At 45.4% G+C, this 18,507-nt stretch overlaps 1 non-coding gene across 1 annotated transcript; it reads right to left on the bottom strand.

Moving 5' to 3' along the window:
• Positions 1-939: 939 nt before the first annotated feature.
• Positions 940-1,012, bottom strand: TRNAK-CUU (transfer RNA lysine (anticodon CUU)). Its single transcript has one exon. It is a non-coding gene; the product is annotated as a tRNA-Lys (tRNA).
• Between the last annotated feature and the right edge of the window lie 17,495 nt (positions 1,013-18,507).

Below are 18,507 nucleotides of genomic sequence, written 5' to 3'. Positions count from 1 at the left end.
ATTAACTTGAAGTGCAGCTTGATTACCCAAGTGGCAAAGGGGGAGGCGACAGATCACCACCTAATAAATTGCATTCATATAATATTTCAACTCTGCAGCGCGGTGGATTGTCTTGAGAAATGCGATTGACCAGATCTGTATGTATGTATATATATATATATATATATGTATATATATATATATATATATATATATGTATATATATATATGTATATATATATAACACTCTTTCTCAATTTGACGTGCTGCCTTGTCTCCCGACCTAAATAACACTCTAGTATCTAGAAACACTATGCTGATATGGGGTAGGTGACGCCTGGCCCTTCAGGCAAGTTTTACGATCCATTTACCAATTTTACTCAGAAAATGCGAGGTGTGGCGAGTGTAACATTTCACGCTTGAGAAGGACGCAATACAACGTTCAGGTGTGGAAAATGGCAACTCCTTGGCGAGCCCTCTACAGCACTTCCGCAACGCTTCAACTGCGTAACTGTTGCATATTCCTCAAGACAGCATCGGCTCACCGCCTCGCACGTAGCTGCCTTAAGAGGCGTGTCAGCGAGCGTAAGACGTAAGACGAAAAGCAGTGCGAAAAACAAACAAGCATGGGACTGATTGCGCGAATGATGACGCAGCTGCTTTATTAATGGCACGAGTTCGCAGGATCCGCGCGGCCAACATAGGGAACAGCGCACTTGTTCTGTTTGTATCACTTGTCTCGTAGTTAGCGCTGTTCACCATGTTGAACGTGGGTCAACTATCCCATCACAACCGTCGTAGCTTAGACATGCGGCACCGCAACGTTCTTGAAAGTCACACGTCAAGGAGCGATGAGTAGTCAACAAACGAAGAGACCACACAGGGGAAATTACTTGTATTTACTAACTGAAATAAAGAAATTATAAATTAATGGAATTTAAAGTGGATGAAAAAACAACTTGCCGCAGGTGGGGAACGATCCCACGTCTTTCGCATTAAGCGTGCGATGCTCTACCAATTGAGCTACGGCGGCGCTGTCCTCCCGTCCACTTCTTGGGGTATTTATGTGTTACTCCTAGAACTAACCCTGAGAGTGTTAGCCAGTGCCACCACTCAGAAACCTTGGCGGCGGCATCCTTTCTGCCGCAGGAGTCACGAGTACGTGATCTTTCTGGGTGAAGGCAACTGGTTAATAAACCTGCGCATTCTACCTGAAGGCATCATCGTCGCCGGATTCGAGACCCTCGTTATGTAAGAACGAGAAAGATGTGGGATCGTTCCCCATCTGCGGCAAGTTGTTTTCTTCATCCACTTTCCATTCCATTAATTTATAATTTCTTTATTTCAATTATTAAGTGCACGTAATTTCCCCTGTGTTGTCCTTGGTGTCTTTGTTTGTTGGCTACTTACGATACGATTAATAGAAAAAAATGAGCCCTCTGGTTAAGCCCCTTTCTTTACGTGTCGCAGGGCAAACGAGCCGCGAGTGCTGCTCGCGGCAATGTCCTGCCTGGCAGCCTGCACTAGCTCACCGGACTTCATTTCTACCTGGAGGCAGAAGGAAAGCAAGGCGGTATAAAGAAGGCAGAGGAGTGAAACAACATATCGTATACGGCCGGTTTTACTCAGATATATACATTCGACTCCATGAGGCATTCAGGCAGAAATAAGTGCATCTACCACCGAACCTTTTGTTTATGTACGTTAGGTCATCAAGATTACCGAGTTAATTCGTTGATTTTTTCGACACCATTTCATAAACCTTAAACAAAAGGAAATACTGACATCATTCTGTGTGGCTACAGCACCGCTTTCATGCGAAGCGGAACGCTGGCTTTGAGGCTGCACTGGTGTTTTGGATCGTTACGTGAGCTTCTACTCATTGGATTATGAGTATTTGTATTATTCCCGTATGCACAATGGTGCGGGTTATCGCACCTTCGCCCCTACTATTGCCGCCGCAGCAGTATTATTTCTTTTTCGCTCCCTTCTTCACTGTAAGTGCGTTGATTCAGCTCTTCCTATAGACAACTCAAGAACTGAGTAATTAGCCCCTCATTACCATGCAGTGTGAGCAAACGACTTAGACGTAACAAACACTATAAAAAAAGGGAGTCATTGAAACAGGCAAACACCTAGAAAATACCACAATGACAGCCTGTACAGAAACAGATACAATTGATATTACATGCAAACGCACGTATGTGTACCGAAAATTTTCATTTTGCACTACGCGCGCACTTTTTCTGACTACTATGTTGTTACTCCATTGAACGCCAGGAGCGACGTTTCAAACAGTATCTGGCTCTGGCAGGCCTTTAGTCGGTAGTTTCTTCCTTGCATTCATAATAAAGCCTTTACAATCATCATCATTATACTCAGTGTGCAATTTTTCGCCTATGCATGCCTCTGTAAACGGGCTTCATTTTAAAACGACTGCCTTTGGTGACTTTCAGTTTCGGCAGCGTAATTAAGAGTGACCTGAGCGCCACTGCCCGTAGTGCACCGGTAGTTATGAGCGAGTAAGGCGAAACACTGAAGGCAAGCGGAGCTTTTGCAGCAAGTGTTTAGCGTTTGTACTAATAGTGCAATAGTAAAGGCACCTACCTACCTGTACCAACGTCGAACCGCGATGATAATGACAGCTACGACTCCTCTTCCGTTCTTGACGCCGCTGAGTGTGTAGAACAGCAGGTACCCGCTGCGAATAGAGAGCCTCGGGGTAAGTGTGCACCGGTAATGCGCCAGAAGACGTATGATGAAAATGCTCTTCCTAGATAGGTGTTTTTTCTTCAGCTCTTAACAACCTGCGACGTTTCATATAGTGCTGACCTGACAGAAGTGGTTATCGCTTACATACTACATATACATTATCTCGCATTTGCGTCGAATATTCGTCCGTGCAGGCGCTATACTCGCGCACCGTGCTCATCGCTCGTCAGCCCACGAAGCTGTGAAGGCGCCTTTGTGTTTCCTGAGGGCGACTGGCCTGTGTGAGCGCCTCTCACTTAGTGCTGCATTCCGAGCGCACGAAAGACAAAACAGGCAGTATACATGAGAACGTACATATGTGTATAGGAACACTTTTTTGCATCAACAAGAAAGCAGCTGAAAGATTTGTCGAAAATTAAAACGTTTTCTGCAGGCTTACGGGAGCTGCCTTGCGTCCACAATAATGCAGTGATCTTAGGGTTGTTCGCTCTAGCTCTGAAAGGGAGCAAGTTTTCGTGCGCATGTTTACCACGGAGAGCATACGGAAAGGTTACATCATGCAACTTTTACACTGGAACTATGGACATTAAAGCGGTATAATAAGTGCCACATCTGCTCATGGTTGGAGGAACGTTAGGGTACCTGTCATAATTACATATACCGCACACAGTGCAAGAAAGGTCTAGGCAAAGACGCAAAACAGATGTGCTCATAACGTGCGATTATTGCAGGGCGCAAACGGAAAGAACGTGAAGACCACAACAAAGTAACACTCAACATAGCGCCCTTACTATGGTGAGACGGGGTCAGAACAAAAGAACAACCACAATCTACAATATATATTCAGGAAAATTCTGTCCTGAATCCACTGTTGCAGACATCATACAATCTTTCAAAGATTTCTGAACGATCTTTACGTCTATCAGGAATTGTCACTGTGAATGTGTCCGTGTCCATAAACACACAAAAAAATGAATTGGAGCGCGATTGATTTTACAGAGAAGTAGTTACTGTAGCGTTTTCAAACCAAAACATATAGTACCTATACCAAACAAGATTTTCAACTGCGTTTTGTGTTGTATCCACGTAACAAAGCTATATATTTATTTTAGGAAGCTGGAGTGAACAGACAAAAGTGTATGTTCCTAGAAACTTTCTTGCTTTTCATTTTTTTTTAGGAGTTGCAGACAAGCGTGTCACAGGTGCCTCACGTGCCTCAAGAAGAAGAAATTGTCCACAGACATGAAGGAAGCTGCCGTCAGAGTCGAGTCGTACTGATCCATGTACGGCAGGATATACATAGACCCAGCTGCATAGAAAGAATGGGTTTCGCGATTAGCTTCAAATAGAGGCCTAATAGAAGAAAAAGCGTGTGCCAGGTTAACTGAACTTTCTCTTTGGTCTGGTGCTAGAAAAGTTCAGTGCAATGTCCCAAATAAACACAAACGTCAAATTGATGCACAAAGTGTTTGCGACGGAAATAACATTGGGTTTGATTTTAAATGGTATCATAATTTTGTAAAGCTGGATAAAATTTCATATGTGCAGTTGCAATAACATGTGTTACGCTTCCAAAGTGTTAATTATACGAGATTTCTTAATCAGCATGTATTAACAAACTCTTCATTTGCAAATCATTGTAAGTGATAACAATGGTGCTATGTTACGTAATAGTTCAGTCTTTCTGCGAGCATTCTTTGTAAGTATAAGACACTCCTGGCACCGTTATTGGTTGCGAGGTTCTCTACAAAAGAAATCTACTTGAACGCGCTAACTCAAGGTACAGTAGCAGGTATAATAATATGCAGTCCTGCAGTCCTTTAAATATTTACCAGCAACACTTCAACTTTGCGAGTTACGAGCATGGATGAAGGTGTTATTGGATGCTGGCGGATCTGGCATTGCGGGCAGTCGCACCCCAGCGTCGCCTTTAAGCAGAGTTTAAGGAACTTATAATTTGTGCATACGTCGTTCAGTGTGTCCTTATTCAAGGCGCATCGTCGGACGGGCGGACAAGGCGACGTGCACAGCGATGCGGCGCAGAACGCAAGCCGTAGTCTGGGAGCACGGCCTCCGAGATCGGGCACTACCTGCTGCGAGCCATCTAGTGCACGATGCCGCGCCGGTGCGCCAACTCCCACGACACAACGCCCCGAAATGAGTCAGCTAATCGTTGCCAATCACAATCCAAGTCCGCATCAATTATGAACTCATGCGGGAGTGCCTCCCTCCTGAATGCTCAGTGCCTTCGCAGAAACAACATTGTGGGACGCCTCGATGCTGAAGCGCTTCAAACGAAAAATTGCACTCTGCAGCCAGTAAAGGACCCTGCAACAAATAATGCTCAAAGTCTCCTTGAATCTGTCAAGGGCTGTCACAAGTTCACGGTAATTTGTGTTATAGATGAGGCTTTGTTTAGCGACTGAACTATTGGTTACCAAAGCGGAAAGCAGAGTATTATTCGCAGGCATCAAGCATCAGGCGTCGAATTCGCAAGGCTTCTCGCTCGTGCGCCGTCGTCGCCATCGGTAAGCCATTAGGCTGGCCAGTACTAAACGTTTCAGCCTTAAACACATTTGGAACTAATCATAGAATGGTCTCTCTGTTAAAGGACGTTGTCTCACGAATGTCATACCGCAAATATTTTTTTTCGAATCCTTCAACTACAAGCGGAGTTATCGCGCCAGTGCGCGGCTTTCACTCTCTTTTCGTCTCCGCTAAAGCGTGCTGGAAGCCACACAGTGAAGCCAAGAGGGCAAAGCCGCAGCCAAAAGTTGAATGTCGCGGCACCCCGTGGCGGCCGCGGTAAACTACGCTACGCAGCACGCCGCTGCCATCTCGGAGGCTACGTGCAGCTGATGGAGCTACGCACAGTGCAAAGAAATGATTGTCTTGTCTTTTCGAGATCGCTGACATATATATGTTTAATTTGTTTACCTCGAGATGAGCAATTGTATATTACCGCGAATGTTCTCGCGATCACGAAATCAGCCAATAGATCAGCCACGCACCCAAGGGGGGGCCCGGAGGGGCCCGGCCCCTCCCAGAAATTGAGCGGCATACACCCCCCCCCCCCCCCCCTCCTATCCGCCCAAGGCATCACTCCTCACACACATTCCTAAAGCGTCGACAAATCAATCTACTCGGCGGCCAACATTTTGCTGCCTTTTAAAGCGAAAGCAGTGTATGACTAACAGAAAAAATTCGTCATGTGGGCCGATCTTGGTAACAGTGCAAAAAAGTTCCAAGGTCAATGGCACATACCTCTGTGGACTCGGGAACCTATAACGCGCACTTCGGAATGTTCGGGATGGTCCCACATATGTGGAGTTCTTAGTGTCTGCTTCACCTCCACCGCGGGTCGGCCCAGCATTGCACCACCTTCGGGATGGACCCACGTGTGGGGAGCGCTTAACGCCTGCTTCACCCCCGACGAGGGTGGGCCCAGTATTGCAATATCTTCGCGATCGGCCTACGTATGGGGAGTTAATGCCTGCTTCAGCTCCACCGCGGGTCGGCCCGGCATTGCACTTCTTTGGGAATTAGCCAACGTATGGGGGGGGGGGGGGTGCTTAACGCCTGCTTCACCTTTGCCACGGGTCGGCCCGATATTGCACTATCTTCAGGCCGACCCGCAGTGATGTGAAACACTTTGCTTTTCGTTTCAGAGCTTTGACTGTCAGCTTTCGCTGCCATTCCATCTTCATAGAGTGAATTTTGTTCACTCCTTTTTGATGGCGGTAGTTATCGGCATCTCCTAGGGTGTGGAGGCCAGTTTTGTCATCGATTCGGTGCCCGCGTGAATAGTACAAGATGAATTCAGTTGTCACCATCTATTACAGCAGGCAGGGCGTAGTTTATTCTTTTAATTATAATATTTTATTTTATTTATAATGTTCAACACAATTTTTATGTCACCATCTATTCAACGATCACGCGCATCCCTGTTGCTTTGTTAGTTCAACCTTCCTTGTTTTGACTGATCCAGGGGCCAGGAAAGGGATACGGTTCATAGTCGGCTGGTCTGTATGCTCGTGGAACGAGCTGTGGCCGGAGAAAGCGCCAGTTGCGTTTAACTTTACCTTTTGCTTCATTATTTCCTCGAGTGACAGCTCGCCACGACGCTGGCAGATCCTCGGAACCATATATCCGCGATATGGGTTAGATAAGGTGGAAAATAAGATATTGCGAAACTGCGTCGATCATAAGACCCTCCAATAACCCTTAAACCCATAAGCAATATGACTGTCATCTTTTACCTCGTCTGGTTTTGCCCTTATTGTACAGCACTTTTCGTGCAAAATTGGCAACTGGAAAGAAGAGTCGCAAGGAGATGAGAAATTAAGCGATGTACTAAGCAAGAAAGCCAAGGCAACAGCTAAACAGGAAGTAAAAGCTAAAATTGTTTGTGAAAATATTTATGGATCAACATTTCTTTATTTAAAAAGGAAGTAGAGAAAATGCCGCCGAAACTGGAGAATAATTCCGTGTGTTTTGAATGACGCTTCTACAGTTATCACTCGAGCCGCCTGACGTAGCCACTTCCCTGCTGTGCTAACGAGGGGGGGACGGAGGTTCCTAACCTTCCGCGGTGGGCGCAGCACGTCTAGAACCACAGCGTCCTGCGCTCTACGTGGTTGTACGGGACTTGTGATCACGCATCGTTATGCAACTTCCCAAATAAGAACACGAGTCGGTTTTGCTACTTGGTAGAGCAGTAAACGAGGGATGCAAAATAACTGTAACTGTTCCGCAAATATACATTTCTCTAAAATTCTTCCAGAGCTAATTCAAAACACGTTACTAGAAATCTTTACTTTGCATTTTCGCTTGTTAACTTGTTCTTGGCAAGATTCTTCCTGCGCATCTTTCATACGCAAGTCAATTTGATGTGGTACTTTGTTTGCCAAGTAAAGAATAGGTGTATGTCACATGCGTACCTGTGATAATAATAATATTTGGGGTTTTACGTGCCAAAACCACTTTCTGATTATGAGGCACGCCGTAGTGGAGGACTCCGGAAATTTTGACCACCTGGGGTTCTTTAACGTGCACCTAAATCTAAGCACACGGGTGTTTTCGCATTTCGCCCCCATCGAAATGCGGCCGCCGTGGCCGGGATTCGATCCGTACCTGTGAGATACACATTATTTCAATTCTCTTTTGCGGCTTTATTCGTCTTTATGGCAAATGGTGGGCATTATTCACATTTGTACTAGTAAAAGTACCCTCCACCTCATTTGCATAGAAAAGTTACCTTGGGTGCCCCCCCCCCCCCCCCGAAAAAAAAATCCTGCGTACGTGCCTGAAATAGATGTTGGTAGGTCCAGCTGCTTGGGATGACGCTGCACTACGGCACTGCGGAAGCGAGAGCGAGCGATTTTTTTGCGGTGCTTTTGACCTGAGATTGTAAATGCCCTACTGCATGTAGTGCAGTAATATTTGGCTCACATGCTCGAAGGAGCCTCTTATGCAGATGGGTAACGATTTCGTGCTATGTTCGAAAAGTGCTTCGGGCCCCTTTAAGAACTCTTCGTGAATAGCGCCTCAGGGGCCGAATTCACACAGCTGTTCGTTATTAAGTGTTTTTTTTCTATTGACCAACCGCCATCAATAATATGTGGAACATCAAACAGGGTGTCGACCAACGGAGAAAACTGGGAAAACCGGGAATTATCAGGGAATTAGAGCACTCTGGAAATACTCAGGGAAAACTCAGGGAATTTCTGCTTCTGTCAGGGAAAATGAGCAGTAATTTTATTGCAAGGGAACGAAAGTGACGTTAATGCTGACTCCAGTAACAGAGGAATCGCAACGAATCGTCATTGATGCCGTGTCGTCGGCTCGAGGTATTGCCAGAGTAGTTGACGACCGATTTTCCAGACGCCCGATTTTTCGGACATGCCCGATATTCGCACGGCTTCGCGGTACCACCACGTCAGTAGAGTCAGTGTAAATTGCCGTGACTAAAGGTGTGAAATAGCATTAGCCAAAGTCACCACCGCCGCCATTTTAATTATCTCGCTGCCTCGAACCGGCGCTCTCGCACGCAGATCCGCTGGCAGCCCTAGCCACCACCTCGGCAACGTTAGGCCTAGCTGCTTCTACATTCGATATTAAGCTTCTTGCCGTGCCGTGCCGTGTTTTTCATTGAAAGATTTCGCCACTTTCACCAATGGCACCGACTGTGCCTTTGTAATCCTTGCGATTGGCTTCGAAGCTCGCAAAGCACAACGCGTTGCGTAACGCCAGTCTCCGAAAGTTAGCTTCGCCTCAATACACAAGTGCTACGTGGCAAAGCATAACAAGCGTGGGAAGGGGCAATTGTCACAGGACAAAGTATGTATTCCTTAGAGGGACACTAAAGGCAAATACTAAGTCGACGTGGATTCTTTAAATACCATTCAAAAAACCTTGTAACGCTTGTTTCGCGCCAAGAAAAGTATTAGTTGACGAGAAAATTGCATCTTAATGGTCCGAATGCCTTTTTCGAGATTCAAATCTCCCGCCACCCTGGGTAACCGGGAAAGTAGTGACGTTGCATACACAATCACCACCCTTTGCTGCCATCGGTGAGTAAAACGGCGCCCGACAGACGGCGGTACCGAGCCAAGACAGAGAATGGGAAGGTATGAGGAGCGAGGAGAAAGTTGATATCAACAAGGGACTGAGACAGGGCTGCTCTTTATCCCCACTGCTGTCTATGATGTACATGGTGAGGATGGAGAGGGCGCCAGAAGGAAGCAATATCGGGTTCAAATAGGGGCGTACAGTACTAGAGTAGCAGCTTCCAGGTTTACTTTATGCGGACGACATTGTGTTGATAGCTAACAAGCAAAGTGGTTAGCTTGCAAAGTGATCTGGCTAATATCTGTGGACAGGAAGGCAATAATGTAGGTTTGAAATTTAGCGTTAGAAAATCAGGTGTTATGGTATTCAATGAAAACAGTGAACAAACAGTGGCAATACAGGGCCAGGAAGTACCTCGGGTAAAAGAATATAAATACCTTGGTATATGGATAACCGAATCCCATAGATATATGGAAACACAGGAAAAAATAGTAACAGTAAAGGGGAAAAAATGCAGCCATAATAAAGCACAGAGCGCTATGGGGATACAATAGCTACGAGGTGCTCTGGGTTTTGTGGGAAGATGTAATGGTTCCAGGACTTACTTTTGGAAATGGGGTCGTTTCCTTGAAATCAGGGGTATAGACCGGACTCGATGGCAGCCAAAGGTCAGTGGGACGCCTTGCATTGGGCGCTCACGGGAAGACTACAAATGAAGCTGTGTAGGGTGATATGGGCTGGACTAGTTTTGAAGTGAGCGACGCTTGCAGTAAAATTGATTATGAAGAACGACTGAGGTATATGAAAGAAAGTAAATGGGCTGGGAGAGTGTTCAGGTACAGGTACAGGAAAAACATTGATTCACAGCGGAGGAAAAGAACTAGGAAGCTTACCAGCAAGTATGCTGCCTGTAAGGTGAGCAACACAGCAACAAAGAAGGTCAAGCGGAAAGTCAGACAGGCTGAAATAATCTCATGGGTGGCGGCAATGCAAAAGAAACCTTCCATGTGTAACTACTTAAGAGGAAAAACCGAAATCAGGAAAGAAACAATTTATGATAACTCAAAGGGAAGCTCAATACTTCTCGAAGCGAGATCGGGATGCCTTAAAGCACGCACCTATAAAGTTAGATATAAGAAGCAAGAAGAAGCATGTGCTTGCTGCTGTAAATCTAGGGAAACAATAGAGCATGTTTTATTAGAATGTGAAGATATCTGCCCAATGGTCGATTTAGGCACCACTGGCTTCCTTGAAGCCCTTGGGTTCAGTGAGAGAAGGGGAAAAGTAAACATGTCCGCAATAGAGATTAGTAAGAGGCGATAGGAAGATTTATGGAAGAAAAGTACGGAAATGACGAAAAACGGAGACAAAAACAAAGTTCACAATAGGGGGTCAGAAAATTTGGTTATGGGAATTCATCGTGGGGTTGCTTATTTTTGTCTTTTTTAACTTAGGTAGGACATTAAGCAGTATAATAGCAAGAGCTTGGTGGTGCAACCCACTGCCCTGTTCCAGAGGGGACGCTCAAAACATCCATCAAACCAGAGCGGTGGATCCGCTGCGTCAGCTGCTTTTTGGTCAAATGGCGTAGACCGTTCGGGAATCCCGCGACATCACATGGAAGTTGAATTCTCTGCTACTTGTAGTTTGTGCGATTTTCGCTAGCCAGCAAAACCAGCCCAGCACTACGCGATAACGAAACTAGTCAAATGCGAAAGCGTTGGCGGCGCAGAGTCGAGCGAAAATGAAACCTTTAGACCGGCCGCGTCGTTGTCGAGCGTAATTTGAATGAGTTCTCTTTTCTAAAAAATGAAATAGAACTGGGCAAACAACATTTTATTTCGTCCTATAATACAAGGATGTTTTTTACAAGGAATGGTTGAGTACTAGTGACAGAATTTAACTGAGGAGTGCTTTCGTCATCGGGCAAGTACTTGAACTTCCTGGGAGAGTCTCTAACCAGGTCCTGCATTTACCTGAATTTCTCGATTATTAAGGCTCTATTCGCGATAATATTGAGGCCTTGGAGATTCTCGAGCACTAATCTATCACTTTAGCTTGACTTAATATTTGCCTTTAGTGTCCCTTCAATTATACACGCGTGCACCCCTGTCTCCTGCCACAGTAGAACCACCGATATGCCTGCTAAGTGTACTGGCAGGCCTTAAGAACTTTTTGACACTTGCCTGTGGCAATTTGAGCCCTTAAGAGCAGTTAAAGACATGCATTCATTTTATTCGGACTTCCCGATTTGTCGGACGTTTTCGCGGGCCCTAGGGAGACCGAAAAATTCGACGTTGACTGTACAACTGACCAAGGGGATGCTTCAAATGGTCCGTGGGGCGAATGCGTGGCGGAAGGAGGATGAGAACAGAAAGGATCGACGCACTGAGGAATTAACCGGAAAAGAAGCGTGCCGCCGCCTCTTTGAAGGAGCTTAAGCTCAAGAAAACAGAGTTGGCTGACGCTCACTCTTCAAAGTTGACTGACTCTTTAAAACACTGAAAGCCAAAAACTGAGATGTTGTGTACGGGCTGAGAGTATGTCAGGACAGTTGAGGTGGACTTTCCAGCTGCTGAGAGAACTCTTAGTTGTGACTAAGTTCAGGCCTCATACCCAGGAGCTTGCTATCGCTTCACAGAAATAGCTCATATTCGAAAATATTTACTTCTGTATGCATCTCCTTTTCATTCATGTTTGAATATGTTCGACTCGATTTGGAATGGGTTTTACCATTTTTTTTTCAAATATATTTGATTGGCTTTGCATTTCTCTAACACCTTGCTTCTGTTTCCTTCTTGAATAAAATTGATATTACTCATTACTATTCGAACTGGATTAAGTAAGTTTTTCTTTCAACATGCTTACTAGAGAGTGACAGCATCGGGCAACATGGTGTCAGCCCGCCTTTACATAAAACAAAGTTCTGGCCCATTCAAGAAATTTTGCAAAGGCCCACACAGGGAAAACCTGGAATACTCAGGGAATTCGAAACTGTCAACTTGGTAGACACCCTGATCAATATAGGTTGGAATTTGCCCTTACGAACAATTGTAGCGGCGGAGATTTCGGCGCTAAATTTTTTTACGTTTGAATTGTCCTTAATAGGAATTTCCAGCCAATCCTGAGGCTAAACATATAATTAGTAAAGGTGGCAAGCATATGCCAAAGATAACTTACGAACGAACAGCTTTGTGAATTCGACCGCAGGTTCTAAGGACTTCAAGTAACTACTCAGGTAGCCTGAAAAAATAAATGTATCAGGAAATCTTCTCAACCAAGAAATTAACTATTTCTTTCTCCTTTTATTGCGGCGAGTTCGGGGTTTTTGAGCAGTGTATATTGTTTTATATGCCTCGTATTCTTGTATATGTCTAGTATGTGCCTAGTATCGTTTTGTGGCTCTGTGTTTAATACACACTGGGGTATGCCCAAATCTACGTCATTGGGGCCTTTTGCCATCGGTTTTCCAAGTTCGAATTGTGCCCACCCAGTATGGTCGTGTGTATAGCATTAAAAATATGTATAATTTCGCTTCGGTTTCCACATTATCTTTTATGAGAAAATATTTGCACACAATATAGGTGAGCACACCATGTGCAAGTTTTATATATGGCAGATAGCTGAAGTTGTTTTTCCTTGATTTTGCTTGTTGATGAGTTTGTGGCAACCAAAAATTCTGTGTAACACCGATGCATGCCACTGATTTACGCTGATGCATTTATCGGACACGTATTGTATGGTTGTATAAATTATGCTTTCGCCGACCATTTACGTGACATCAGGCGCCCTGAATTCTCGTCATGTCCTTGCGGTGAAACTGAGAAAAACGTTTCGTAGTCGCATGCTCCGTTAATCTGTTTGCTTTAAGGCCAGCAGAGGAGGGAGCAATGCGTCAAGCTTATAACAGCTGCGAATCGCGCGCTTTCTTCGGAAACAGTTTTTGGATCTTCTCATCTGATCTCCCTTTTAATGGTCCTTCCATTTTTTTGTTTTGTTTTTGATAGCTTTTGCATTGAATAACTGCTATATCCGCGAGCGTTGTCCGGTGGAACAAGTGAGCCTCAGTGAGTGTATGCGAACAACGGACACATGTCCAATATATCAACTTTCATAAATGTAAGCTTCGCAGGTGTGCATAGAATTGGGTAAGCCTATTTTTGTGAAATGTGAGTGTTAATGCGGCGGTCTATATGTTTACAGTTGGCTGGCATTGAGTGCGCTCCTTACACCTGCGTCCAGGTTCTTCGGTGTTCTAGCGATGAGGTGGACTTAATTCACCGGCATGTAAGAGTAAATGTCCAAAGGTCCAGGGTATGCGAGTACGAACATAAATGAGGGCTGTTGAATGTCAATGGACGCGAGTATGGATGTCAGTGGGTCGCTTGGAGTGAAAGCAGGTGTCAGTATGAGCGCACGACAACTTGGGAGTGTGAGTCGAAATGAGTACGAGTGGGTGTCTGCCTGAGTGAGTTCAATAGTGCTGTCAAGCAAGACTGCATCGCATATTTCAGTTATGGTGCGCATGTAAAGATAAGACGGCCTTATACGCCGTCCGCGAGAGGTTAACAAGCTTGAGCGAGTAGCACTGCTCGTCCGCCTCGTCCTAAGCAGCCACTCCCTCGGCCACGTGGTTCACGTGTCTGCCAGGTCAGAGCAACAAATGAGAAAGTGCGTTCCTTTTATTGCGTGTTGGACATTTTTCTCAGTGCACGAGAATACATGAAAATGCACACGCTATATCGAGTGAGCCTATTTTTGAAAGGTTGGAGTGCAGGACCAAAAATTCTGAACGAGTGGGGGTACTTGTGAATAAACGGCAGACGTCCGTTAAAGAAACGTTGGTGGATGTCAGCGGCTACGGTGTATAAGACATTGTGCGCACCGATTTTTCTCGAATGTGTATTTTATTTTTCCAAAGATTCTTCAAAAGCCTTTTTATTGGCTCGTGCTAGGCGCGCTCTTTGCGGCTACGGCGTCCAAATTTCTTATGGGCATGTACTTGCCCTCGTCCACCGAGCCTTTGCGCCATATTGATAGGCGCAAAAGCAACAGCCTTTCGACCAAAATGGGGCTGCATTGTACCACCGTATGGGCTTGACCACACTGTTGCAAAACTGGACGCACATAATACGCTATTCAGCGCGGCCATTTCGATTAGATGGGGATCGAATATAATATGAACAAAAAAGCGTTTCGTGAAACATTTCTGCCGCACCAAACGGTCATGCCTTCTTCATTTCGCGATAAATAACACGTGCCAAAAGCAGCGGTTGCACTATTAATACAAATAAAAAGGAGGACAGTATTCCGGCGAAATAATGGCTTAACCTTACAAGCGAATTGTTTTCTTTTTTTTTCTTTTTTCTGTTGATGTCTTTGCGACAGTGCGACAGTGCCACCGGACACGTCGATGAACTAGCTCGTTCCGAGCATCAGTGGCACAGAGCTTCGCCGCGCCCCTGGCGCTGCGGAATCTTGGGGCGACTAACCGAGAAGCTATGTTCGACACAGCTCTTGTAATCGCGATGTGGACCCAACCCACAGTGCATGCTCTCGTGCTTGCTCTTACATGTGGTGAAGGCCAGCTCTGTCGCAGAGTGCCCAAAGACGATGTAGTAGATGCTGAAGGCACGGATGCCGTGCAGGAAGCGCAGGTTGTAAGCGTTCGACGTCTTCTCGGGCGTGGACGCCAGCAGCCTCAGGTTGGCCGGCATGGAGAAGCACATCAGGACATTCACGGCCACTTATGCGAAAAACACCACCAGGTACGCAGTCATATTAGTAACAGCAATGTAGTGTCTATTTCTCTTTCCTTTTACCGCTTTACGTGACTGTAAAAAGAAAGAATGTATAAATAGATAAAATAATGAATTAAATCTTCAAGAAATCGAGCCACTAGATTAAGCGGCTTCTCCAGAATATACGTGCCGCATCTAAGGTTAGTTTAACGCGAACTGTGTGCAACCTCAGGCATTGGGCTGCTGTCTTGACTGTGAAAGTTGTAGCCCATTGCATCACGTTATGTGGGAATTCCTCTCCCCTTCCCCTCCTTCTTTCTTAGCCCTTGTTTCATTCTATCACTTTTTGTTCACTTTACGCCTCTCCCTAGCCCAAGATAGCGAGCGTGTACTTACACTGGCTAACCTCCCTGTCTTTTCCTCTCTTTTTTCTCCTCTCGTTGTCAGAAAAACCAGGGCGATATTTTTTCGCGTCTTTACCACAGTTCACCCATGAAAATAAATTGTGAAAAAAATTATCTAATTCATTTCCAACAGCTAGACGGAGTCTCCGAGGTTTATATCGTTTATAGGGTTTGAAGGGTCACATGTTTATAAGTCCAAACATTGAAGTTATTTTACCTCTGAAACCTTACTAAAACAAAATAAGGACCGACGCCCTCTGGAGGATAAGAAGTCTGTCATCAAGTATGAGTAGTTTTTTTTGCGAGTGTATTGCCCGTGTTACTTCCTTAAATTCGAGATTTTTTTATTGTTTAATGTCATACAAAATCCGCAATGTTTCTTTTTTTGTTGTTTTGTACGTAACCACTCTTACACGCGTTTGTATTGCCCCCCCCCCCGCCTTTTGTAATGCCTGCGGGCCTTCAAGGCGATAATAAATGAAATGAGCCAGATCGGCACCTATTAGGCGCAGATTTCACGAAGCTTTTTGTTGGTAAGAGCTGTTCGCCAAAGAGTACTCGCCTTCGTTAGTAAGATCTCTGGCATAAAGATTGCCTGCACGTATACTTTTACGAACAATTTTAGCGTAAGAAAATTTTCTGTGATGACGGGCCCAGATGCCGGACTTACATGTCGGAAGGAAGAGTCCTCAAAAGCGTCATGGAACAACGTGGCTATAGCACGGCCTCGTGTTGACGAAGTCATATTATGCAGGAAAAATGTAGCATTCGCTAGGAATTTCAATCACGTATAAATAACGCCAGGATAAACCCCTAGATATCTCTAGAAGAGCAACCCTGCACTCGACTTCTATCCCGGCGCGTCTTCTGGTGCTTGAGCCGTTTCGTTGTCGATTACGCCCTTGCGCTCTTTTATGCGATTTCGTACCCTTGGCTTTACCACGCACATCAATTACCGTATTTTTCTAGAGAGGTTAGTAGTCGTTAAATATACATGTCTGGCTTGGTTGGAATTCAGACTTTAGTGGAATTGCAGCGTCCCTCCCATCAGCTCGTCAATTCTCTCGTGCCGCCCCAATTTTGTTCAGCGCTGTGCTTTGCCCAACAGCAGTGATTGTCATTAAGAATATTGTCCGCTTAACAATGGACACCTTGGTTAGTTATTATGCATCCATGAGCTTTTAAGCAAAAAGAAGACACAAGTGATAACCCTTTCAGTTAGGGTGAACTCGTTCGCTTGCGCGATTCGGTTTTACGAGCTTTATGCAGTGGTACAAAGGAAAAAAAAATGTCCGTCGATTACAGTACTCCCTAATGCAAAACCCGAGCGCATTGGTATACGTGTTTGCATTTCACGATGTATTGAGGTAAATAACTTGTTTTGATATAACGAGCACAAAAGCAGACACCGAACACAAGCAGAAGCGGCAAGGACAAGCGCTTGTCCTTGTCACTTCTTCTTGTGTTCCGTGTCTGCTTCTGCGCTCGTTATATCAATATGGAGTACAAACTAGCCGGGTCTCACATGTTGCTTCAATTAACTTGCCACCGAAATCACTGCACCGACTGGCAGTGGGCCAGTGCCATCGGCGCAGAGGGAGGGCTAGTATCGGTATACGCTGGCATGATGAGCGGCATCGGAGCCAGCTGTGGAAGACGACGACGATGAACGCGCGAGCTCGTTCGCGCGGCCGAGAGGCGGCGACGCTCAACCCAGCAGGTGCCTAAGATCTAAGGACCACAGACAATGAGCCTCTTGCAAATGGAACCCTATGTTGTGGCTAAACTTCCCTCCCGTATGCCGAGTATCAGTACAGAAGACCACATTGCCGAAGGCACAATGCGGGGTGTCTAACGATAGGCCGCAAGTGCTGCGTTCCATCATTATTGGCGAGAGAATAGCTTTTCCTTACTTTTGCAGTCAGCATTTAGCTGGTGCCCGCGTGACTGAATCCTTCTTTCATACAAGAACGCAACGTGTCTAAGTGTACAATAAGCCGATATTTAATTATTTTAATCAAGAAAGCAATCTAGAAAATGTACGAAGCATATTCTTGCCACCATGTCTTCCAGTTTAGTATGCAGCGCTTCAGAATAAAATTTATGCTTGTGTTTGACACATTTATTTACAATAATTTACCACTTGTCGGAAGTGGATAAAGGAAGAAACGCGGAGCGCAGGCTATAATTTGGTGTTTTAATGAAGCTGAAAATCGCACGCAGTACCTTAACGCAATTGAACCTAATGTAATTATAGCGCTTACTTACTGACATCACGCAGAGTGTAATGGCATGCAAATAGCGGCCGTATAACGTAAAACTATTCCAATATGGTTTATTCCAACCTCCTAACGTCAAATTTGCGTAAGCGCCGATACTAGCACCGGGCGGTTACCCGCAGGGTTGTCCGAGAAGACCAATCAAATGCTGTCTTCGTTTATAGAAGGTCACTTTTATTTGCTTTAAAAACGAATAACATTGCCTACACTGAGCGGCTTGTCTTATCTAATTGGCTGACAAGAGGCGAGGAGCACGCTAAAGTGGATAGGGATTCGATGGGGCCGAGTCAGTGCACTGAAAATCGATAACCGGATGCAGAGGGTGGTGCCGGCGTCGGCGATTGGTGCGCTTTCCCTTACTTAGCTTGCGGTGGCTGGTCGAAAATCGCGCCGGCATGGAACGGAAGGATAAGAATACTGCTAAAATGGATCCTCGGCAAAGAAGAGTTGTCAGAACGAGATCGTAAACGTCCCAAAAGGGCTCGAAAACGTTACACGGCCACGCAAATAGACACAAGCTCTCCGGCAGTTGCGAGTAGCCAGTGCCTGAGCGATCTGTGGCAGCCATCTTTTATTCCTTTCGGAACGGCGCAGCCTGCGGCTACTCAGAAAAAATAAATTCAGTTTTGTTCAGCTTATTAATGCATCTTTAAGCGTGCACGTTACTTTGAAGCGGTGAGCTCTCGCGGTTTTGTGACGTCGCGCAACAGGCAGGTCAAGTGGGTGCAGCCCGAAAACTTTTGACCAATTGCAGAGGGCTAACAATGAAAAGGCGTCGAATCAGAAATAACTATTTTTCTTTTGTTCGGTCAAACCATGCAT

The sequence above is a fragment of the Dermacentor variabilis genome, unplaced genomic scaffold, assembly GCF_050947875.1.
Source record: "Dermacentor variabilis isolate Ectoservices unplaced genomic scaffold, ASM5094787v1 scaffold_13, whole genome shotgun sequence".
Lineage (NCBI taxonomy): Eukaryota > Metazoa > Arthropoda > Arachnida > Ixodida > Ixodidae > Dermacentor > Dermacentor variabilis.
Note: the sequence above shows the minus strand (reverse complement) of the source record. Positions and strands in the feature narration are given on the sequence as shown.